The 25,320-nt window shown below is 48.5% G+C and overlaps 1 long non-coding RNA gene across 1 annotated transcript in view; it reads right to left on the bottom strand.

Annotated features, from left to right (window-relative positions):
• Window positions 1-24,984: 24,984 nt before the first annotated feature.
• The window catches only part of LOC115892916, a 41,218-nt gene continuing 40,882 nt past the window's right edge, over window positions 24,985-25,320 (bottom strand). Inside the window, exon 3 of the long non-coding RNA XR_004052846.1 lies at window positions 24,985-25,112. This is a non-coding gene — a long non-coding RNA (uncharacterized LOC115892916). The remainder of the gene's footprint in view (window positions 25,113-25,320) is intronic.

The raw sequence follows: 25,320 nt of genomic DNA, 5'->3' as shown, positions 1-25,320 counted from the left end.
AAATGAGATAACTTAAAAATCAAAGCAGGATGAAAATGTGAAACCCTGATCTGTAAAGCTGTATTGACCTGGAGATGATCTAGAACTAATATTTTTGGCAAGAGTCTCATTTACTTTTATAATTATTGCTCTGAGCAATCATTCTGAGCTCATTTTGGTAACTTATATTTTCCTGGAAATTCATGCACTTTATCCATCTTTTAGAGAACACGGAGTTTCTGGCATTGCCCCCTCGTAGGGCGTCATATTTGTGATTTTTTGATAGATGTAGATCTGTGTAATTTATTATATCATCTAAAAATTGTATTCTAATTTATCAGTTCTACAAGACTTTTTATACGTGACAATGATTAAAGTATCATCTTTCATAATTCTTACCACCTTTCTTTCTTGGAGCTGCTTAGTCGTCTTTTTCATGATTTTTTTGCTCAGATGCTTCCATGACTGGGCCATGGGCACAGAAACAGGCTCAGATGAGGCTGGGAGCTGCTCCCTGCAAAGGGGACCCTGGCAAGAAGACGTCAGCCTGACCAGGGATGACAGTGCCAAGTTCCAAGTCGCTGGGTTCCGAAAATGTGATACCTGCACATGAAGGGTGTTTGGTATTTGTCGGTCGTGAGTCTGGCCAGTCTTGAAGCTGGTGAGTAACACCCTGACCCGTCTCATCTGACCCCACAGGGAGGAGCCCAGCCCAGGGAGAGTCCTTGGTGACTGGACTCAGGGACCCTGCAGGGATAAGGAAACCTCTCGCTCTCCCCTCAGGCCTTGAGGACCAAGGGGCTGTCAGTTCCCCTGCTGGGAGGAGAAGGCTGGTTCTGGAACCCTCCTTAAAGGGACAGTGCCCTGGCATTAGGGACGGACTTCTGGCCCTGATCACGGGAGCTGGGGAGGGGCCATTGGCAATTCTTCATCAATGTCTCCATAAGCCGTCCTCACAGTTAGAACTCTTCTCTCACAGCAAACAACATTCTTTCTACGGGCGGAACACCAGCTGTTCCGCGTCACATCACCAGACTTCTGGCTCACGGCTCTGGGCCACAGGACGAGGGGGCAGGGCGGGGCATCAGGAGACCCAGACCTGGGGGTGCAGGGCAGGGGGGGCGGGCTCTGAACCCCGGGGTCTGTGGGTGGAGCTGAGTGCCCACCCTGGTATCAGGCTCGGGGGAGAACGAGGCATTTGCACCCACAGAGCTTAGATCACAGGGGGCACAGGGGCAGTTCCAGCCAGGCAGCGGTCACCTGAGGCTGCTGGGAAGGAGCCGACCTGGAAGGAAAAGAGCAGGAGGCTGAGACCCAGGCATTCGAGCTTTGAATTGTGGAGGAGAGCAGCTGGCGGCCCCCAGGGAGCTCCTGGGAGGAAGGGCTGAGGGTCACCTCTCCTCAGGGTCCTTCCCTGCAATGCTCCAGGGCCACAGCCTTCGGAGGACATACTGGGAAGACCCAGAGATGTGATGGGGCGTGGCCGTGGCTCATGGACCTGGGTCTGCCCTGCTGTGTCCCTAACCCACTCCATATCTTATGTGGCAGGAGAGGCCTGCCTTGGATGAGAGCCCCCCCTGCCTTTCTGAAGGGAGAAGGGCTTCTCTCTCTCTCTCCACACACACACACTCGGGAGGGAAGCTGACTTTATTTTTATTTTATTTATTTATTTATTTATTTATTTATTTATTTATTTGAGATGGAGTTTTGCTCTTGTTGCCCAGGCTGGAGTGCAGTGGCATGATCTCGGCTCACTGCAACCTCCACCTCCCTGGTTCAAGTGATTCTCCTGCCTCAGCCTCCCAAATAGCTGGGATGACAGGCATGCGCCACCATGCCCGGCTAATTTTGTATTTTTAGTAGAGACGGGGTTTCACCATGTTGGTCAGGATGGTCTCGAACCTCCCAAAGTGCTGGGATTACAGGCCTGAGCCACTGCACCCGGCCTGGCTTACTTTAAATTGTCCAGGATCCGTCCCGGGCAGTGCAGTCCAGTCCAGGACTCTGACAGTGAGAGAAGAGTGGGCAGTGTCATTGGCACATCCCATCCCCTTGGGACATTTCGGATCCATTGCGGGGGACGTACTGGGCCTGGAGCCCACCACCAACTCTCCACCTCCCACCCTCCTGCCCTGGGGAGCCATGCTCCCTGCCAGGCCCCAGGCTCAGAGGTGAAAGAGTTCAGTGCAGGCTCTGTTCCCACAGCTGGTGGACAACTGGGGACAGAGCGAGCCAGTCGCCAAGTACAAGAAGTTGATGGCCATGTGGGGCCCTGGACTGTGCAGGCAATGGGGAGGGGCCCTAACAGGGAGGAGGGCGGCTGCAGGACAAGGAGACACATGCAAGAGACAGTAGGGACTGGGGATGCTCAGGGCCAGCGGGAGGGTGGTGGCGTGCAGGGGATGGGCTGCCCTGGGACACAGAGGATGCCAGGAGAGGCCTTCAGGAACTCTGGGGCACCAGCCGTTCAACCGGCGTCTCATCTTCTCTGTGGATTCTGTGTGCAGGACTCAATTCTGGGCATTAAGTCCAGAAACTCAGGGAGAGGCCAACTCCAGATCACCATCCACCCTCAGAACCAGATCCCTGGGTCCTGCTGGAACCCGTCAGCCTCTTCACACAGATCCACGAACAACCGTCCGGCCCTCTGCGGGTCCCTGGCCGACTCCCGAATCCAGGCCTGGAACTCATCCTTCACGTGTCACAGTCGGCCACTCAACAGCACAGATCCATGAAGCACCCCAGGGAGGGACAATTTCTAGGAGGTTTGCGGACGACCTTTGAGACAGAGCTTGGACCTCGGCCACGTGTTTATGCTGACCAGTCCCACAGGGCCAGGCCCACCTGATCAGACCCAGACTGAAGTTCATCCCATCATTAAAAAGAGCTTCCAGCCTATGAAAAACCTGGCTGCTGCTTCTACCTTCTGCCTTTTGATTTATATGTTTCTTTTTAAGTTGAATTTTTAAAGAGAGTGTTCATCCATTTTACAAAAAACAATGAGAGCAAATATTTAATACAATTTGCCAAACTCCTTCTTGATGATGGACAGTATGAGCTTTGTAGGCCAGCACTGGTAACAACAAACATTTACTGAGTAGTTCTTGCGGCCAGGCAGATGCTGTGTTCCACACCAATCACCCACAGGTCTTACAGTGAGCCATGGAGGGGCCTTCCTATCCCAGTTTACATTCCTATCCCAGTTTACAAACCGAGGCAAGGAGCGGCTAAATGATGCTCCACAGGTCTCCTGGAGCCAGGCGGCCAGGGAGGAGTTGCTCCCGGATCTGCCTGATGGGACGAGGTCGGGGCTTCCTCCTCCGGCCGCCTCCCATCTCTGCACCTGCCCTTTGGCGGGGTGGGCTGTCAGGATCAAGGGCAGAGCCCTCCCACCCATGAGAGCCCCTTGCAGTGGAACTAACTCCCACTGAGTTGCAGAATCTATTTCTCCTCCCCTGGAATCTGCTGGGACATTGGACAGTGTGGCTCAAGCAGAAACTTGAAAGTTTGCACCTGAGAGCTTGGGCTGTCTTGGTTCACCGGGAGCCAGGAGGCCAGCCTGTGATGGTGCCAGAGCCACTGCTGGGCAGGCCATGGTAGAGAGATGAGACCGCCACCCCACCTCTCTTCAGGCATGCGAGGGGGGCCAGCCTCTGCCATCCAGCCCAGGCCAGTAGGGTCCCTAGCCAAGCCAAAGACCTTGAGAAACAGCAGCACTTGTGGACGGAAGGCCCAGTGCTGGGGCTGCTTGTTACACACTGTGGGTAGCTTGGATGCTGAACTGCACATGTGCCTCAGGGTGAGTGGGATGTGGGTCTTCACGCACAGTTTCTCTTCTTCATCCTCATCTCCTGCTATTCAGGGATCTGACTGGGCTCCAGGAGGATCTGCTCTTGAAGATGACAGGGAACCCACCTCGTATCTGCCTAACAGGGTCTTGCATCCTGAGGCTGCTGTGAGGTTGTGGAAAGGAAAGGGGATTGGGCTGGGTGGGCACCGCGGGTGGCCTGGCCAGTCAGGAGAGCAGGCAGACCCCACTCGCCTGTCAGCGGGAGCTTCTGCTGGGGCCCTGACCTTCTCCCAGCCTTGTCCCACTCCTGCCTCCCCCAGGGCCCCTTCCCTTCCTTATCTTCCCACAGCTGCATCCTGGACCCCGTCCAGGTCTGTCCTGTATCTTGCTCTTCTTCTGGTACTTCCCTGAAGAGAGCAGCACGGTCTTCTCCCATCCCAATTCCCATCCCCAGATGGCTGAAGAATCTGTGATAACGACACCATTAAGGCCTCACTAGCATGGAAATGAACAGCCAGACACCTGGGCCCTCCACACAGCGGCTTCTTCACTGGGGACCTGGAGGAGGCCCCGGAAGGTGGGCAGGAGCCAGAGCCACAGGCCCTGCTGGAAAGGCTGAGCATGAGGGCTGCAGGGACCTCAAGGCAGGCAGCCCTACCCTGGTGCTGGATGTGGTTGGAGCAGCCCAGCCTGGCTCAGCCCCAAGTGCTGGGTCTTTGGATCCCAAACCAAGAGTCCTATCCCCCTCCCCCCTCTCTCCCTCTCCCAGACATCCATGGCCTGGGTCCCAACCCACAGACCTCCTGGACCCACGTGAATGGCGAGCCCCATGCCCATAGTGCAACTAAAACCTCAAGGAGGAGCCCGGCAAGCCCAGCCACGGAGATCTTGTGCAAATCTGTCACTGCAGGTTTGAAAGATGGACGCAGTGTTTGCTGCGGGCTGGATCAGCCCAGCTCCCAGGCCAGCAGGTAGAAGAAGGTAGTGCACGGGAGCTCGTGGACAAGGCCCAGGGCCGGTGTCCTGAAGGGCAGGGCCTGGGTGGGACAGAAGCGCCCTAACACCTCCCTGCCCATTCCTTTGTGCCCCACGAAACAGGGAAAGGAGGTCAGGACCGTCCTGTCCAGCGCAGGCCAGAGGTGCCTGCAGAGATGTTTGCTTCTGCTTCCTCCATCGAATCAGGGGTTGTGTTCCAGGCCCAGCTCCTTGAGGCTGCAACCAGGCCCTCCCACGAGCCAGGGTTCCTCCTTGCAGCTGCCTCTTCCCAGGCCTAACCTCACTATCCTCTCTGATGCCCAGGACTGGCTGTCCCTCTGGCCCCAGCTGGATGCCAGGAACGTGGTCCAGATCTGCTTCCCGTGGCTCTGGGAGACCCAAGAAAGGGATCCCACCAAGGAAAGCCACTCAGGCCACCAGCCACTCCACCCCACATGGGAACGCTCTTCTCCAGTCCCTCCTCTCCGGGGCCTCTGAGACCAGGCAGCTCAGACAGGGGTTTGTGTCCAAAGTGAGCCGGGAGCCCCTTCTTTGTAGCAGCCCTGGCACCCCTTTGGAAGGGGTCCCGGCACCTCTTTGGAAGTGCTGGGGCCTAATGTGGCTCTTGTGGCCTCCTGGGCTATCTACTCTCTCATCCCTCCCTCCCCTGACGCCCTCCCATCCCTCCTGCACCTAAGGCCTTCCCAGGCCATCTACTCTCCCATCCCTCCTGTACCTAAAGTCTTCCCAGGCCATCTACTCTCCCATCCCTCCTGCACCTGAAGCCCTTGGTGCTTTGACCTTCACTCCCGCAGGCTGTGCGGGTCCTCGCAGGAGGGTGAGCTGTGGTTTGGGGATGCTGCCCACACCCGAGCAGCCTTCCAGCTTTCTTCCCCTCCTTCCTGCTGTGGAGCAGCCAAGTCAGGCACTGGGCCCCGGCTCACTGTGAGAGCCGTGCCCCTCGACGTGCATTCTGCAAGCATCGTGAAGGTGTAGCACTGGGGTTCACATCAGGGGCTCACCCGGCCTGGACCCCGGAAGCCTCCAAAGTACACCCAGACGGTTCTCCCCTAGGCTGAGGTCAGCCCCAGGTCCTTGGCCCTCCCGTGCCCGGCCCCGTCTCTAAAATGCCTTGCTCAGGCCCCCAGGTGGGCACACCCTGCCCTCCTCCTACTTTCCCAACTGCTCTTCCTCTGTCTTTGCTGTTTCTTGACCACCACAGCCTCAGGGCCTTCAAGGAGCTGTCACCTTTCCCTGGAAATTCCCATGGCGGACATCATAACCCTTTCAAGCCTTTACTCAAAGCCCGCGGCTCCCCAGCTGTACCCAGGGGCCCCTCCAGGCTCTGTTCCAAGGCGCCGACAAAATCTCCTAACCTGACTCCTGTGCGGGGTTCCTCCTCTGCGCGGCCGGCTGCCCAGGAAGGAAGGTGGCCCACTGTGCACCTGGTGGCACATGGAGGAACCTGTGTAACTGTCGCTTCCGGACTCCACCAGGGTCCACAGGCTGGTTGCGAACTTGCCCGTGGATCCTCCGATTCGTATTTGGCTCCTGTCCAGGGCTCATCGGGGAGGGTGAGACCTCCACGTGGGTTCCTGGGCCTGCACTGTCACCCACGCTCACCCACAGCCCTCGGAGATAACATCAAACTCTTAAACCCAGGAAGGTTTGTGCAAACAGCGGTGACCTCAAGAAGCCATTATCAGTAACTAAGTGCCCACTTTTCCTTAGAGGCCGTCTCCTGGCGTAACGTGCCAGTGCGGTCCCGAGCTATTTTCAAGTCCACCGGCAGAGGCCGAGTGATTGAATGTGTTATTATCCAATGATGGCTGGTGATCGTCAATTACTTAACCGAGAGAATCAAAATACAAATTGCCGGGTTCACTCAATTACTGCTAAAACGGTATAAAAGCATTTTAATTGTAATCAGAACGTACTTTCTCCAGTGTGGATATTAAAGGGAATAGTGAGTCATAAATACAGTGACCCATTTATCTCCTTATCTGCTTACCAAACAGAAACATTGCACCCCGGCAAACGGATTCAAAAAGCAGAACCAAGTTAATTAGGTTTACTGAATTCATGGAACATCTAAATTGGATTCCATTCTGCTGTTTAGTTGAAGTTTATCTTAGCTTGGAGCTGGTTTTCCAGCTGAAGAAGGAGTGTCAAGTAAAGTAATGAACCTACCACAAAATTATTTTCTTAAAAAAATTAAAGTAAAAGACCCATCCATCAGAGTTATTTATCTTTTTTTTTTTCTTTTGCAGAGATGGTTTGAGAACTTCATTGATAATTTTTCCCTCAAGAGTCATACTTTACTCCCTTATTACATCAGGGTCCTTTCTTCCCGCAGGGGCAGGAGGAAGGGGCTTGTCACTTGAGATCAGGGTTTTAGATTTAGTACAGAATGGGTGCCCCTGTTCCCAGGCCTGGGCTGCTGCCCTGGGAGGCCCGCGTTTGTGGGCTCCCTTTCCTTGTTTTTTTGAGACTGAGTCTCACTCTGTCACCCAGGAAGGAACCCGGGAAGGAAGGTGGCCTCCTATGGCCAATAGCATGATCTCGGTTCACTGCAACCTGTCTCCCGGGTTCAAGCAATTCTCCTGCCTCAGGCTCCTGAATAGCTGGGATTACAGGCACCCACTACCACACCCAGCTGATTTTTGTATTTTTAATAGAGACGGGTTTCATCATGTTGGCCAGGCTGGTCTTGAACTCCTGACGTCAGATGATCCACCCGCCTCGGCCTCCCGAAGTGCTAGGATTACAGGCATGATCCACGACACCCAGCCTCAGTAGGTTCCTTTTCTTTCAGTTGTCTGAGCACTGTTCTTGGTTTTGCTCCTCAATAAAGGGATCACAAGAAAGTCTACGCCAGGGTGTGGAGAGCTAGCGAGAGCTAGCGGAGAGCAGGGCCAGGGAAACCAGTGGCTTCCATGGTCATTGTTTGAGTTTGGCTGAACAGCCTGTGAGTATGGGCTGAGCTCCCTGGGCAGGGCTGGACACAGTGGAGGCCTGAGCCTTCTCACTGCAGCTCAGTCAGCCCTGTGGGTTGGGGGGCCATGCTCCCACTCCAACTTCCACTGCACTTGGAGCAGAGGGCAGAGGGCAGACACTCTGACCTGAGATGTGGAAGCCAGAGACACCTTGACCTGCGTGCTTGGTTTCCATAGGAATGGAGGTAGCAGCTGTCCTGGACCCAGACCCAGGCCAGGTGCAGGGAGGCAGAGCCGAGGAACCCAGCCCTGCCCTGGGGCAGTGCCATGGGAGAGGCAGGCAGGCCAGTAGCAAGGGCAGAGCCACAGGTGCAGTGGAAGTGCTGGGCAGGGGTTCCCAGGGCCATGTAGAAGTGGACAGGGGTGCCTGGGGCCATGTAGAAGTGGACAGGGGTGCCCAGGGCCATGTGGAAGGGCTGGGCAGGGGTACCCGGGGCCCTGTGGAAGTGGGCAGGGGTACCCGGGGCCAGGTAGTAGTGGGCAGGGGTGCCTGGGGGCCATGTGGAAGTGCTAGATAGGAGTGCCCAGGGCCGTGTTGAAGGACTGGGCAGGGGTGCCCTGGGCCGTGTGGAAGGACTGGGCAGGGATGTCCGGGGCCCTGTGGAAGTGGACGGGGTGCCTGGGGCCGTGTAGTAGTGGGCAGGGGTGGCTGGGGCCCTGTGGAAGTGGGCAAGGGTGCCCGGGGCCATGTAGTAGTGGGCAGGGTGCCTGAGGCCGTGTAGTAGTGGGCAGGGGTGCCCGGGGCCGTGTGGAAGGACTGGGCAGGGGTGCCCGGGGCCGTGTGGAAGGACTAGACAGGGGTACCCGGGGCCATGTGGAAGTGCTGGACAGGGGTGCCCAGGGCTGTGTGGAAGGAGTGGGCAGGGGTGCCTGGGGCCCTGTGGAAGGACTGGACAGGGGTGCCTGGGGCTGTGTGCAGCCTTGCTTCACCAGCAGGAGCACCTAGGATACAGAGGATGGGCAGATACCCTGGCACGGGGGTCTCCAGGTGGCGGGAGCACACCCCAGCAGGCTGCAGGCCTGGGGTGGGAACTGGCCTGACCTGGAGACTCTGGGCCATGGGAAGCCCCCCATCCACACCGGCAGGGGAATCTGTCATTCTGAATGGTGAAGCAAAGCACAGGAGAGCCCACTCGCGTTCTCACTTCTAGAGAAGTGGCAGCCTCGCCTGTCTTCCCAGCTTCAGCCAGGTATGCACGTGCTTGCAGAGGCTGGCACACTCTGAGAGCCAAAGCCAGAGACGGGAAATGGGAATCACTCCAAGGCTGGAGGGACACATGGACCCTTCCCCTGGCCTCTGACACACGTCCACGAGGATGGCTAGAGGAGGACAGAGATAATAGAGGGAGGACCCATTCTGAGAGGTTGTGGGTAGGAACCTTCAACAAATGCGGGAGGAAAACCCTCTCCTGGGCCATCTAGGGCAGCCAGACACATCACACACAGAGGAATTCTACACTCCCCGCAGGTCAAACGCAGGCCATCTACAGAGCAGCATCCTGGAACCGAATGCAGGTTCTCACCCGCAACAGGACGCAGAGGCAATGCAGCCTTCACACCGGAGGAACCACCAGGGCGAGCCCCGAATTCTGCACTGCTGGTAACACAGAGACACATTCGTGCAACAAATCAAGGTTCAGCAAACACATGGTGAAGCCTCATCATAAATATCAAAAGGCATTGGCGATAAATAAGAACAAAAAATAACATCCGACAAAATAATTGATGACAGTATTGTGGGTGCTGTGGGGACGGGTGAGTGTGGACAGAAGTTAAATCACACTAATTTCCCTGTCTCATCCAGGAGGAGGATAGATATACTGAATGCTTTTGGATTTATTTCAAAGGAAATGCTTAAAATGTAAGGGTAATAAATATGTCCTGTGTGTTTATACACAAACGTACACACATAGAATGCACCAAACTGGCAGAGGGGAATAAACTCAAAATAATAAGAGTTAGCAACTGTATACTTCTTCTCTGCAGTTTTATATGACACCTAACAGACATTACTTTAGTTACTCTTCACCCAAATGCTATGGTAAGAAGTTATTATTATATCTGTCAAAATTGAAGTCATATCAACTTAGGAAAAATTTTAAAGTGTATTGTCAAACAATTAGAGAAGGCACAGCTCACACTCCGAGAGACTTCAAACCAAGTGTAAAAAGTGTGGCTTATGGTAGGCACAGCACAGTTAATAAAGCATAAAAAGGAAGTATTCCAGGAAATTTTTCATGATTAACTAGCACACTTCAACTTTTTTGTTTTGTTTTGTTTTGTTTTGAGAAGGAGTCTCGCTCTGTTGCCCAGGCTGGAGTGCAGTGGTACGATCTTGGCTCACTGCAACCCCCGCCTCCCTGGTTCAAGTGATTCTCCTGCCTCAGCCTCCCGAGTAGCTGGGATTACAGGCCTGTGCCACCACACCTGGCTAATTTTTGTATTTTTAGTAGAGACGGGGTTTCACCATGTTGCCCAGGCTGGTCTTGGACTCCTGACCTCAAGTGATCCATCCACCTCGACCTCCCAAAGTGCTGGGATTACAGGCATAAGCCACTGCGTCTGGCCCACTTTAACTTTTTTTTAGCACAAGTAGTGCTGTTTTGTCAAAGGTTTAATTTCACTGAATCACAACGGTAAGAATGTGAAGCTTACGTTTTGTGTTTCATTTATGACTAGAGCTGGAATTTTGAGGAAATCAGGATGATTTGTTTTGGCTGTGAGGTTATGGGTGGCTGGCTATGAGGTATGTCTAAAGTGTGGCCTCCATTTTTATTTTTCTTTAACATCAACATTTCTCAGATAGAGAATCTGAGCCACTCAGAGGTGAAGTAACTTGTCCAAGGACACTCAGCAGATAAGTGATTGAGCTAAAATTCAAAACTAGGCCAGAGTCCGTGCCCTTAACCACTATTAAATATGGCCACTGAAGAAAATTGAATCAATCACAATAATGTCAAGAAAAGAGGGGGAGAAAAGAAACAAAGACAGGGATTGATGTGTACAAAGCACAAAACAAGTTGCCAGAAATTAGTTCAGCTGTATGAAAAATCCAATAAATATAAGTGTGTTAAATATACTTTTTAAAGCATAGAGACTCTCAAGCAAATTAAGTTAAAAATAATTTAAGCTATGTGGTGTTTATAAAAAGCATGCCATTACATGCTGAGCAAGATGAAGTTTAGCTTTATTGAGAATAGATCCAAAACTATGCACAGTTACTGTGCACCGTGTACGTGAGCAAGAATGTTTGGGAACATGGTCAGCTCAGTGCCTGAAACACACAAACCAAAAAAACAGGTGAGTACTCAAGATTAAATAGAGATGTGCAACCCATTTGTCTTGAACCTGAGAGTGATGCCCACAATGGATGTTAAGTAGAACTTTTCCATGATGTTCTTATTGAGTCTGAGGCCCAACAGCTGAAGACCCTGCTTTACAGGCGGCCAGGATCATCCCTGTAAACCTGAATTTGAAACTCTCAACCCAGAGCCCAGGTCTGAAGGAGAAGGCAGGTGAGTCATTGAAAGAAAAGAGTATGTTCATGGAGTAGAGAGTTGTGTGGCATTTCTCCTTATCTCTACACGTGGGGAGGGAGGAAAGAGGTCACTGGTCCTAGTCTGAATGCTGGAAAGAAGGTGAACCTGCCTCTTGAGACTATCAGGATAGCTTGATAGCTTGCAGGACATCCCAGCAGAGCCCAGGGAGAGAGTTCTTGGGAAAGCCTGGTATGACCCCCTGGAGCTGGTGGTGCACACCGGCTGAAGACTCTGGCCCAGAGCCACTGAAAGTTCAAGACTGGCTGCAGAAGCCTACCCCATGACCCTTGAGGAGGAGGAGGGCCTCCCATACAGCAGAGAGGACTCCCCTCCAGAGTCTGTGGGGCAAAGACAAAGGGGCCTCATGCACCATAGCCAGGTTAGAGTCCCAGAAAGACCCTCAGCCAAGAGTACAGTGTGTAGAGAGACCCTAAGGTGCAGACCGCATGAGTAGAGTTTGAGGGGCACATAAGCTCTGTCAGAGGATGTGTGGCCTGCATTGGACTTGCTTCAGAGAAGGTGCAGGCTTGAAACATCCAGTGGGCAGAGCAGGTGTCTAGAAGCCCACAAAGATGCCCCATAAGAGGGAGCCAACTTTGGGGCATTGAAATCATGGATGAGAACATTTTACCTTCAGTCTACATGTTTATTACCATGATCATCACCATCACTATCACCATCACCATAATCATCACCACCATCATCACCATCGCCATCATCATCACCATGATCGTCACCATCATCATTCTCATTATCACCGCCATCATCATTATCATTATCTCTGTCATTAACACCATCACCATTGTTATCACCATCATCATTATCACTATTATCACTACCATCACTATCACTATCACCATCACCACTATCATCATCACCATCATCACTATCATCACTATCATCACCATCACTATCGCCATAACCATGATAATCACCACCATCATCACCATCACCACCATCATCACCATCATCACTCTCATTATCACTACCATCACCATTATCCCCATCACCATCGTCACCACCATCACCATTGTTACCATCATCATCACTATCACTATTACCATCACTATCACCATCATCACTATCATCATCACCATCATCACTATCACCATCACCATGATTATCACCATCACTATCACCATAACCATCAACTATCACTAGTCTGTGTCACACTTCAGCCCATATGCACCACCAGCTCCACAGGGTCATACCAGGCTTTCCCAAGAACTCTCTCCCTGGGCTCTGCTGGGATGTCCTGCAAGCTATCAAGCCAGTAGTCTCAAGAGGCAGGTTCACCTTTCCAGCATTCAGACTAGTGAACCACCATCATCATCACAATCACCATAATCACATCACCATCATCACCATCACCATCATTATCACTATCATCACCATTATCATCATCACCTTCATTATTATCATCACTATTATCATTGCTACCATCAAGATCACCATTATCATTATCCCCATCATCATCATCACCACCATCACCATTGTTATCATCACTACCACTATAATTATCACTATCACCATCATCATCATCACCTTCACCATCACTATCATCACTGTCATGATCATCACCATCATCTACGATCACTACCATCAAATAATGAATTATCTTTTACTGTCTGTGGACGATTATCCTAGGACAAGATTTCTCTATCTTGGCACTATTGACATCTGAGGTCTGGATAATTCTTCGTTGTGGGAAGTTGCCCTGCGCACTATAGGACATTTAGTAACATCCCTGACCTCCACTCACTAGATGCCAGTAGCAACTGCCACCTCTAGTTGTGACAACCTGTAATATTTCCAGACATTTCCATATATCCCCTGGTGTCACGGTAGCCCCTGTTTGAGACTCACTGCTCAAGGACCATTTGCTCTTACTCTGAAAGCAGGATCCTACGTTCATAGACTCACATTCCAATGTAAAAATGAGCATGCCTGTGTCTGCCTGTGGTGGGGCATATGGGGAAAGGCAGGATTGAATTTAGATTCTTATGCAGCCTACCAAGGACATCATATGGCAGAGAACATCACATTGATTATTTTTTCATGTACACTGAAATTGGAAAATGTAAATCTGGTGACACCTTGTGAAAACCCAGATAGAGTCACCACTGTGAACCTGCTGGAAGGATTGAGAGTCATGATGACTTGTCTCTGTTGTCAGGACTTTAAGTTACAGATTGAAAGATTCATTTTACCCAAATGCCAAACACCAATTTTGAAAACACACTCAAACATTTCCCTTCCCCTCAGTTGTGTTCAGACACCCTCTGTTCTTTGATGTCACTGCTGAATTCCAAAATTGCCCAATTTTACTTGGGACTCATCTTCCCTGATATGATGGTTGGAAGTTGGGAGTTTATCAGCTTCACCTCCCCCAGATGTGAGGAGATTCGGAGAGTGGTGGTATTGGAAGGGACGTGACTCACTGAAAAGACATCACGGAAATGGTGCAAAGGGCAATTGAAAAGCTGCAAACAGCAGAAACCGCTGAGATGCCTGCAAGAGCTTCAGATCCTTAATCTTCATTTTCCACTTCTTTGATCTGCACTTTGATTAGCTTCTCATTTCTCCATCTGTTTGAATTTGTCATTACTAATTTACAATAGATTTCCTTGTGCCCTTATTCCAACTGTTTCTCTCAAGTCAGTGGAGTTCTGACAATCAGAGGACCTCTAGGGGCAAGTGAGCGTGGAACAGCGTGTCCACATCAGCACAGATATCCAAGAGCACTGTTCGGTGGGGACAGAACAAAGGCACAGCTCCCTCCTCACACCAGGTATATCCCATGCTGTGTGACATCTTCTGGCCTCACTCTCATAACCGTTGAGATGCCTCAAATAGAGCTGCCTTCTCAGAAACACTGCCAGCTTCCCATTTGGCAGACTAGGTTGACGATAGACTCTTGATGTCTAACAGAGACCTATTTTTGTTGAATACTTGATGCGGCCCCCAGGGGTAGGCAAAGGAGTGACTGTGGAGGTAACAGGGGAAACTGAGGCACAGGAAGACGCCCAGAGTGGAGCATATCCTTTTAATTTACACCACGCCTTCTAAACTCTTTCTCCTTTAGCTCCAGGAAAATCTCACTCTTGGAGGTCTCTGCCTCCCATGGCACCACTGGGCTCTGTCCTCGGTGCTGAAATCTGCCACCTAAGGCCACATCTCTGGACTCTCATTCCCCGCCCCCCACAGTGACATCTTGGGGACCTGCACCCGCTATCACTCTTTCCACCTCTACGTGTGAACTCACCTGGGCCAATTTCAAAATTCAAGAAGACGGCCTCATGGCCTTATGTGCACAGATCTTACAAGTGCTTATTAGGATAAAATTGTGCCTAACTCCTGGAGGACCAACTTTACCGCACACCCCAGTTCACCTAAGTTTCTATTAGGCCCAGATGTATTTTTCGCCTACACAACTTCCAAGAAAAAAAATGCAAGAAGTGCTCAGCTCTGGCTGAGCTACACCAATTTAAACAATCTTTTTTTTTTTTTTACATTGTCAAGTAGAACACGTCAAGTAACTCCTTGGTTAAATTATCATGTAAGGCCAGTCCTGCTAATTTTCTTGAAACCAAGTTATAATCAGCCTCAGTGTGGTTTGGTTGGGTCTGTCTCTTGAGGTTGAAAGCCATTTGCACATTATAAATAACAGCTTTCACTTCTCATCAAGATTTTTAAGTCTTGAAATCAGGTTGCAACCCCAGCAAAATGTTAAATGCAGACAACACTCAGAGGCCTGGAGTAACTTACTCGGAGTCTCTCAACTGATAAAGGCCCCACGCGCTGGTTCTCTAGCGGAGGTTGGTTTGGCCTCAGAGCCCTCTGGCCACTCCTCTAAACTTGACCTCTCTTTCTGTGTCCCTCCAACTCCACGGCCCACCTCCCACACTCACTCCTTTCCTTATGCCTCAGAAGCACGGCCAACTGGAGCGACTTTCATAGGACCAGCGTGATGCAGGAACATTCAGACATGGCTTAACAAAACCCACATTATTATAGTTTCAAGCACTTTTATTGGTTTTACAACAGTCACAACAAAACCTGAAGCAACCCTGCCTAACAGGAGCTGAGGCATGGGATAGAGCTCTCCATGCCGCCCTATGCTCAATTCTCTCGTCCCTTTGGGCTCGAGGAGCCATCATGCCTCCCACCACCTTGCATCTGGTGGGATCATATGTCTAGCTCTGTGATGGTCCTGAGCAACTGCAGGACAAGCCATTCAGGGCCAGAGCCCTCACTCGCTGGTGTGATTCCCCCAGTGCTCTGCTGCCTGGCCACCACAATCCTAGATTTAAATGGAGGGTGCTTAGGGTCAGAGCAGCCTGAGGAATTCTGAGCCAAGTCATGGGGGATGATTACCTGAGAGACAGAGGGACTGGCCTGGATTTGCCTGAGTGAGAAATAAGCTTTTGACACGTCAACCCACAGAGATCTGAGGTTTCTGGTTACTGCAACAAACCAAGACCATCCCCACTGATCTTACCCTTACTGTGTCACAGATGCCTGCTCCAGCTGCCTCATCCCCTCCTGTGTGTACAACAGACCTGGAAACCAGTGTCTCCCAGCATGCTGACTTTCCAGATAGCGAAACCAAGTCTTGGAGAAGTATGATGAACATTCTAAGGTTATACAACAGAGCTCGGACCCCTACCTGGGCTTTTCTGAATCTATAGCTCTCAGGCGCTCTGCTACCCACCAGCCTTTATGGATGCTCAGCCTTTCACAGCACAGGCCTACTCACTCTTCCCTGAATACTGTTCCTTTAAGCTGAGCTTAACTGAACCCTGAGTGACCCATTCCTCATCCCACCCTTCCCCCAGTTCAGGTCAGCCCCAACACTATCCTCGTTCATCCTGGTTAATCCTAGGCCATCCATATCTCATGTGTTAAGACCCTACTAGTGTTTCAGAAACCTTATAGTCCCACACCTGACTAAAAGTTCAATCGCCAATCACTTGAGGTCAGGAGTTCAAGAACAGCCTGGTCAACATGGTGAAATCCTGTATCTACTAAAAATACAAAAAAAAAAAAAAAAGCCAGGTGTGGTGGCACGTGCCTGTAATCCCAGCTACTCAGGAGGCTAAGGCAGGAGAATCACTTGAACCCAGAAGGCAGGGGTTGCAGTGAGATGAGATTGGACCATTGCACTCCAGCTTGGACAACAAGAGCGAAACTCTGTCTCAAGAAGAAGAAGGAAGAAGAAGAAGGAGAGGAGGAGGAGGAGGAGGAGGAGGAAGAAGAAGAACAACAACAACAACTCTGAGCCATCCCAGCCTCAAATCTAAGTGATTTCTAGGAGAAAATTGGTTGATCTGGGGTAGTGATATTGATCACATAATCTTGAGTCCACCCAACACAGGTTCTAATCTCAGATGCCTCCTTTAACCATGTGATCTTGAGCATGATAATGAACCCCTGCACCTGTCAGTTTCCTCCCTGTAAAATGGGAATAATAATGACCCCATCCACAGACATTACATGAAGAAACCCATGTAAAAAGCATGCCAAGTACCTGCCACATAGTGAAACTTCAAGCAGTAAGAGGGCATTGCGACTCCTTTGCTGTCATAGGCCTAAGCTGTGGCTAGCCCTGCTGGATTAGCCCTGCTGGATGGGAGGATGGGGGCAGCAGCCCTGCCTCATCAGGTGATGGTGATGATGGTCATGATGATGACAATGGACAAGACATCGAACCTGGACATATTAGACTCCCTGCCATGCCAACAACCCACAGTATTTCTCTTCTTGCTCCTGTGGCTTCTGTCTTTATGGCATTTCATGTTATTTCTCAAAATCACCAACAAGAAGAGCCCAGAAGGAGTGAGTCAACAAACGACTGTGGGTGGGAGGTGGCTTTGCCGGTCACAGCCAGCACCACAGATGGGTCCACGGTGACTTCTTTGGCAACCGGCCATGTGGGGCCAGATGGGCAGCACAGGGAGGTATGTTGTGCCGTTTCACTCTCCATTCCTTACACATGGAGTCTCATGATGTTCGCTTTTGTCTGATTCGAAATGGAAACAGCTTGACTTTGTGGCCAATGAGAACTGGCTTGAAATGTGGGTTCCATCCCACGCAGGTTTGATGGGTTTTGCTCTTTTGTATACTCATCTAATTACTCCACAGAAGCTTACTGAGTGTGTGCTACATGCCAGCCCTGTTCCCACCCATGTGCACGATAGAAACGGGCCAGCCCTCATGAGCTTCTAGCCTGGGGAGCACCCGTACAGTAATCCATCATAAATAACAGTGAAATGCACACAGCGTGCAGTAAGAAGGTATAATCGTGGCGTGAACCCTGCCCGCTCATAATGAAAAATCTGACATTGGTTGGATAGGTGGAAGCTGAAGAAGATATGGGGAGATGGAAGACGGTGGAGATGTCACAGCTACAGAGAACAATAGGGCCCGTGGGCCCACCGAACAGAAGAGGGGAGCTGGGGATGACAAAGAACAATTAATTCCGGGGAATAGGGTCACATTTCATTTTTTTTTCTTTTTGTTTTTTGAAATGGGGTCTCACACTGTCTCCAAGGCTGGAGTGCAGTGGCGCAATCTCGGCTCATTGCAGCCTCTGCTTCTGGGGTTCAAGCGATTCTCCTGTCTCGACCTCCCTAGTAGCTGGGATTACAGGCAAGCATCACCACCCCGGGCTTAAAAAAAAAAAGAATTATCTAGAGGTCTCTGCACAAATTACACCTTCAGTATCGGAAATGACGCGAAGATGAAATAAGCAGAAGACCAACCTGGCTCCGTGTGTGAAGAGGCGGGAGTCCTACGCCGCTGAACAGTTTGGCAGCAGAGACTCCTCACATTTGTTGTCAGCCTTTTCCGTTCTGTGATCTTCAAGACACTTGCCGCATGTGTGTCTAGACTGTGGCTGTGGTCTGCAAATTGCGTAAGTGTCTGCTGTCCATTCGAAAGCCCAGTTACTGCTCAGTCGTTGCAATTAAGCAATTTTCTGCTTTTGAGGCACCGATAATAATTAGCTTCTGAACTTTCATCTTCCACTGTTAAGTAGCATCGTCCACTTAGATGACCACAGCCTTTTTGCGAGGGAGAAATTTTGCAGGTCTCCTCTGTTATGTTGTAAGGAATATAGTAAGAAAAATTAATATCCAGCTTCTCCAATATCAAATCTGTATTATTCAGGGGTCTCTAGAAAGACCAGTAAGATATGAATACCTATATATGAGAGAGAATTTATTAGGGGAATTGGCTCCCACAATTATGGTGTTTGGTAAGTCCCACAACAGGCCGTCTGCAAGCTGGAGACCCTGAAAAGCCGACAGTGTGGCCCAGCCCCAAGTCAAAAGGCCTCAGAACCAGGGGAGCTGCTGGTAACTCTCAGTTTGAGGCCAAAAGCTTCAGGACCTGGGGCCGCTATGGTGTAAGTCCTGGAGTCCAAAGCCAGCATGCCTGGAGCTCCGATGTCCGGGTCAGGAGAAGAAAAATCTGTCCCAGCTCTCAGAGAGAGACCAGTTCACCTTCCACATCACCTTCCACATGTGTTCTCTGTAGGCCCTGGCCAATGGGATGGTGCTCACCGACGTGCAGGGCAAATCCTCCGTGTGCAGTCCACCCAGATCCACACATCCATCTCCCCTGGAAACACCCTCACGGACACACCCACCACACTTTTAGGTATTCCTTAGTCCAGGGAGGTTGACAGCTAAACTGAAGCCTGTAAGGTCACTGCTTGTCCACTCAGCAGCCATACGCGTCTCTTTAAACCATATTGATTTTCAAATAATGACAGTAGCAAGGTAGTAGTTCTCCCTGATTAATACGATGCAATGACCCTACATACAACCGAAAACGCACCAATCCCTTCCCCAGAAAATGGCTTTCAGGATTTCAGCCATTTGCGATTTTAACGTTTGGGGATTGTGACTTTGGGGATTTTAGACGTTAGGGGTTTTTAGACTCTTGGGATTTGGGTCTTTCGGGATGTCAGCATTCAGAATTATGGCATTTGGGATTGTGCCTTTGGGACTATGATTTGCACCAGTGGGTGTGTGTGTGAGAGAGAAGGGGAAGTAATTAGCTAAAGGGAAATAAGAAGATTTCTGCTTATTGTTTGGTTTCCATTTCTGTTTGGTTTGTTTCCATTAAGTTGAAGACACTCGTGTACAAAAGCCCACAGGAATGATGTAGTTGAAGACTTGTCTCTTGGACAAATTATTTGCCTTCACTTAGTTTCAAATTCCATGTGGGTAAAATTAAAATAATCATACTTAACTCAAGGAGCTTTACTAGAAATTAAACATGTGTATATCACTCACAGATCTTAGGAGCAGGCATTCAGTTAATGGTGCAATTATTCAGATCATTCTTACTATGTCTTACCTACCAGACTAAAAAAAATACAAGCGCAGGGATGTGGCTCATAGATATTTTATTAATTTTAACTTTTAATTTCATATAGTAAAACGGACTGTTATGGTGTACACTTCAAAGAGTTTTAGCATGTGCAGATTCACCCGGCCACCACCACAACCAGAACATAGGACAAGTCCATTGCCCGCAAAATTATCCTGTCATGTCTCCTTATAGTCACACCTCTTTTACCTCTAACCCTGACAACTATTGATCAGCTCTCCATCACTGTAGTTTTGTCTTAGTTAGAACATCACACAAATGGAATCACACATAATATGTAACCATTTAATACTGGCTTCTTTCACTCGACAGAATGTCTCAAGATTCGCCCAGGTGGTGTGTATATCAATCATTCATTCCTTTTCATTGCTAAGTAGTATTCCATTCCACAGCCCAAATTTGTTTAACCATGCACCTGTTCAAGGGTATTTAGTTTGTTTGCTCCCATATATCCTCTTTGGTGAACTGCTTTAGGTTTTGAACAATGATGAATCAATATAAAAACATTTATATAGAGATCTTTATGTGGACAAAAAATTCTCAGTCTGCTTGGGTAAATACCTAGGACTGGAATCAATAGGTCATATGGCAAGTGAATGTTAAGCTTTAGAAGGGGCTGCAAAACTATTTTCTAGAGTGGCATCACCATCTCACATGCCTACCAGCAATATCTGAAAGTTCTATTTTCTCTACATCCTTGCCAGCACTTAGTACTGTCAGTATTCTTTATTTTGGCCATTCTAATAACTGTGTACTGCTTCCTCAAGATGTTTTAATTCACATTTCCCAAATCAAATACTAATGATGTCCAAGAACATACTTTGTTTAACTTCTTTCCAACTTGTTAAGGTTTGTTTTCTGACTCAGGGCATGTTCCATGTGCACTAGAAAATAATGAGTATTCTACTGATATTGGAGGATTACAAAAATCACACAATAAAAAGTTACTAGAAAAGAAGAGAGGCAAGAAACTATGATGGGTGATTAGAAGAAAAAAACATATATGATAGAAGAAGACCCACATGAGATTCTCACATTGGAGTTAACAGACAAGATTTTAAAATAATTGTCATTACCCATGTTTAAGAACATAGAGAAAATGGATGAAAAAGATGGAGAACCTTAAGACAGAATTGGAATCTATAACAACACATCAGAGGGTTATTCTAAATTGAAAAATAAAATAGAAGAAATCTTAAAAAGCAATACCTAAAACTAGAAAGTAAAATAAAACAAATGAACCCAATGGTATCTAGTTGGTGACATAAATACAGGAAGAGTGACTACTGCAAACAACATGAAAACACAGAAATTCCGCTGCACACCCCCGGTGAGATCTGCCCTCATGACAAAAGTCACTGCAGAAACAAAAGCCTGAAGCCATTTTCCATCATCACAGTGCTTCTCGGTGCTGAGACCGATATTCTAAGGTTCCTATGCTTGTGCTGTGGGGAAAATTCTGTCAGTGTCAGTGAAAAATGGGATTTGGGACCTCAGTGAAAGGAGATACAAACGTCCTATTTGTGAAATTTAATTTAATTTAATTTTGTGAATTTAAATTAAATTAAAGACAATGTAGCCCTGAATTTGAAAAATAATTGTCACAAGAGGTCATGAGGAATTTTTATCTTTAAAAAATGCCTTTTCACTGACTGGGTGCAGTGGTTCATTCCAGCACTTTGGGAGGCCAAGGTGGACAGATCACTTGAGGTCAGGAGCTCAAGGCCAGCCTGGCCAACATCACAAAACTCCATCTATACTAAAAACACAAAAACTAGCCAGGCGTCATGGTGCACACCTGTAATCCCAGCTACTTGGGAGGCTGAGATAGGAGAATCACTTGAACCCGGGAGGCAGAGGTTGCAGTGAGCCGAGATCATGACACTGCACTTCAACCTAGGTGACGAAATGAGAATCCATCTCAAAAAAGAAAGCCTATTCACCAGCTTTGTCTTTTGAGAAGGTCTTGAATTACTGACCAAGTCAACAGTAAAGAGTATAAATCATAGTACTTAAATATCATTCCCATTAACACAGACCATCATTCCTCGAAAAAATCACTGTTTCCAAGGCGAGGGAAGAATAAATACAAGATGAGCCTAAACATTTGGACCTCCAGCTTCCATAACTGTGGGAAATAAGCTTCTGTTGCATATAAGCCCCCAGCCTATGACATTTTGTTACAGCAGCATTAAACGAACCAATACAGTGACCATCCGCTTTATAACTACATATTTTGTGCTGAAACTAAACTGTGATTTTCCTGACTGTAAAAAGAGTACAGAGTAAAGACTTCATGCAATTCCTAAACTTAAAAAAAAAAAAAAAAAAATCCAGGCCACTTTAGCATTCCCTAGCAGCTTTGCAATCAATCCCATCTTTCACTCAGCTCACCAGCGATTCAGCAAGGGGTTGAAGTCATCTCTTGCCTTCTAATCTCTAAATCCACGCCAGATCAAATGGGCACAATAAACACCAGCACTTTTGAGCCAGAGACTCAGAGTAATTGCATTACAAGCCTGGTCAGCCCAAATGTTTGGGGATCTGGGATAAATAAAAAAGAAATAGCTTGCAAAGTGATCTCCAGTGTTCCATTCCTGGACGGTGCTGAACCCTGCTATTCTATTTGCATGATTTAGCGAAAGGAAGTTTGCATTGATATGTAAATAGTAATGCAAGTAGTTTACATTGGAAAACAAAAGCAGGAAGCACTGCCTATTATATTTTATAGCCATTTGACTACAGCCTTTGTTGCTGCCAGAATACACAACAGCAATTATACTGGACCTACAATTTAAATAGCTCTGCTTCACACAAGTGTTTCAGGAATAACATTCAACAGTGGAATTACTTTGCCATTTGCATATGGTGTTCTTGTTTGAAGGTGTATTCTGAATTTATTGGGCATTTTTATTAGCCCTCAGTGTTGAGTTGGTATGCGCATCTTGTAGAGAGAAAAAGGTCTTCAGCAGAGAAGACTCTGAGTGCATGAAGATAAATGGCACCCACTGTTTCAGAAGGTGGCTTAGAAGGATGGCTCTGAGTGCACATGTTTCATTATTATGGGATAGAGAGGACATCCATTGCATACTCAGACCTCTGCGAGAGTGTCCAGATGACCCGAGTACTTCTTAGACTCAACCCCTTGAAGAGCGCCATTGATCTGAGCTGCAAGTAAGGATCTGTGGAGGACAGGCTTGTGGGTATTAAACACTTGTATTCATGACCCAGAGTCCTGTGCCAGCTGCATGAAAGAGGTGAAACCACCTTTGCAGAAATTTTATCAATGTGGAAATTATGACAGTGAAAGAGATCTGATGTCACCCACCCCACTCTTGCCTTTGGCTCTCAAGCTGCCTTAATTAGTCCCTGGCTTAGACTTAGCTAACTTTGGAAAACCTTTAGGTTATAGTTTAGATGATAATAGGCTGTCCCCAAAGTTCAACAGCTTTTGCCTTTGTAAAGCTAATGAGAGAGCCTGGGGCTAGGTGAAGGAGAGGCACCTGAGTCCTGCTAAGGCACAGACGTAAAGGATTGCCAGCCATTATTCTAGAGGTCACAGGCATATCCAACTTCACCAGTTACTCCCGCAGATAACACCACTAGAGTAGAACCTAAGATGGGTCTTTTGTGATGTATTTTCAGGTTTTTTTGCATGTCTGACCCACATGGTTCCACCTGGAACTGCCAACCACTTCTGTGGCCCTAACCACAGGCAACTCAGCTCTAGCGGACAACTCCCACCCACTATGATTTCATCTCCACCCCAGCCAAGGAGTAGCAAGCATCCATTTTCCAGCTACCTCAGCTCCACCCCTATGATTTTAGCCCAGCCAATCAGCAGCAAGCACCCATTTCCCAGCTACCCCAACTCCCATCCCCATGATTTTATCTCCATCCCAGCCAATCAGCAGCAAGCACCCATTTCCCAGCTACCCCCACTCCTTCCCCCAAATTACCTTTGAAAAACCCCTAATCCAGAAGCCTCAATGAGATCAATTTGAGTAATAACTTGTCTCCCACATGGTGTGGCTGGCCTCGCCTCAATGAAACTCTTTCCTTACAGCAACACCATGGTCTTTATTTGCACAGTGGGCAGAAAGAACCCCCTGGTTCTTCCGCAGCAGGCCGAGATGCCATCTCAGTGTGTCCAGGAAGCCTGCCCCTTCTTGTGCCCCCCAAAAGAGCAGGGGCAGCATTACTGACAGCTTGATGGAAATGCAGAATCTCAGGCCCCTCCCCTGACAGATCTGCTGAGTCAGAATACACATTTTAACAAGATCCTCAGATGGTTGGTGACCACACTAAAGTTTGAGAAGCACTGCTGTCACGTAGAGATAATTGCAATATTACCAGGAGTGAGAAATGCATTTACATGGAAACCAGTTACCCATGTTAGATGCAGTAAGTTCCTCTTCAAAGGTTTAACTTGTTCAACTTCCTTGTTGTTTGTTTCTGAGAACAACTTCCTTGTACCTCCTTGCCCCTAGTTACCTGCTTAGTTACCTGCTTTGTAAACAACTCTTCCCGCCAGTCCCGACCTGTAACTCACATCCCCCTTGCCCTTCCTTACTTGGGAAAAAAATTCACAATAGCCAATTGGGTCAGCTTAGATTGTGCAGTCCAACCCCAGCCCGTGGGGGAATGACACAGAGGTAGGGACTGCATTAGAGATAAAAACCCCTTCCCTCTTTTCTTTGCTGTGCTCTCGCAGCAGCCAAGAGCACCAGCAACACCCTTCCACAGAAGTAAACTTGCCTTGCTGAAAAGTCTTTTGCTTGAGTGCTTGTTTTCTTTGCAACTCCGAGCTCTTACTTCCAACACATATATGCATATATGGTGTATTAGTCCATTCTCAGACTGCTATAAAGAACTACCTGAGACTGGGTACTTTATAAGGAAAAGAGGTTTAACTGATTCACAGTTCTGCATGGATGAGGAGGCCTCAAGAAACGTACAATCATGGTAGAAGCGGAAGGGCAAGCAAGGCACGTCTTACATGGAGGCAGGAGAAGAGAGAGAATGCAGGGAGAAGTGCCACACAGTTTTAAACCATCAGATCTCCTGAGAACTCACTCACTCTCAGGAGAACAGCAAGGGGAAACTCCACTCCCCTGATTCAATCACCTCCCACCAGGCCCCTCCTCCAACACGTGGGGATTACAATTCAGGAGAGATTTGGGTGGAGACACAGAGCCAAACCATATCATATGGGTACGCCAAACTCAAAGTTTAATGACAGGTTACTTACTCTTATGATGGCTGATGAACTATGATATTTTCTGTCCCACTCCATTTCATTCTGTTCTGTTTTAAAATATCGGTAACAACTCTCTCAATCAATCTCATAACTGATTAATGGATGGTGACTCACAGTTGTAGAAACTCTGCTCCAGGATTTCAGTTTGACAACGTGAATATCTGGACTGCCTCCTGAAGACAAAAAAAAAAAGAAATCAGATAAAAATTGTTTTAATTAAGTACATATATTAACTAACAAATAAAGCAAGTAATGCCTGAGCCAAAAACTAAAAGGAAACAAAAAAAAAGAGATGGGCAGAGCACAAAACCCAGTTTTTACCTTGAGGTCATTTGTGGTGAACTTAAACATTAATTGTCAGGGACTTCTAGAAGAAAGAAA

The sequence above is a fragment of the Rhinopithecus roxellana genome, chromosome 13, assembly GCF_007565055.1.
Source record: "Rhinopithecus roxellana isolate Shanxi Qingling chromosome 13, ASM756505v1, whole genome shotgun sequence".
Taxonomy (NCBI): Eukaryota; Metazoa; Chordata; class Mammalia; order Primates; family Cercopithecidae; genus Rhinopithecus; species Rhinopithecus roxellana.
Note: the sequence above shows the minus strand (reverse complement) of the source record. Positions and strands in the feature narration are given on the sequence as shown.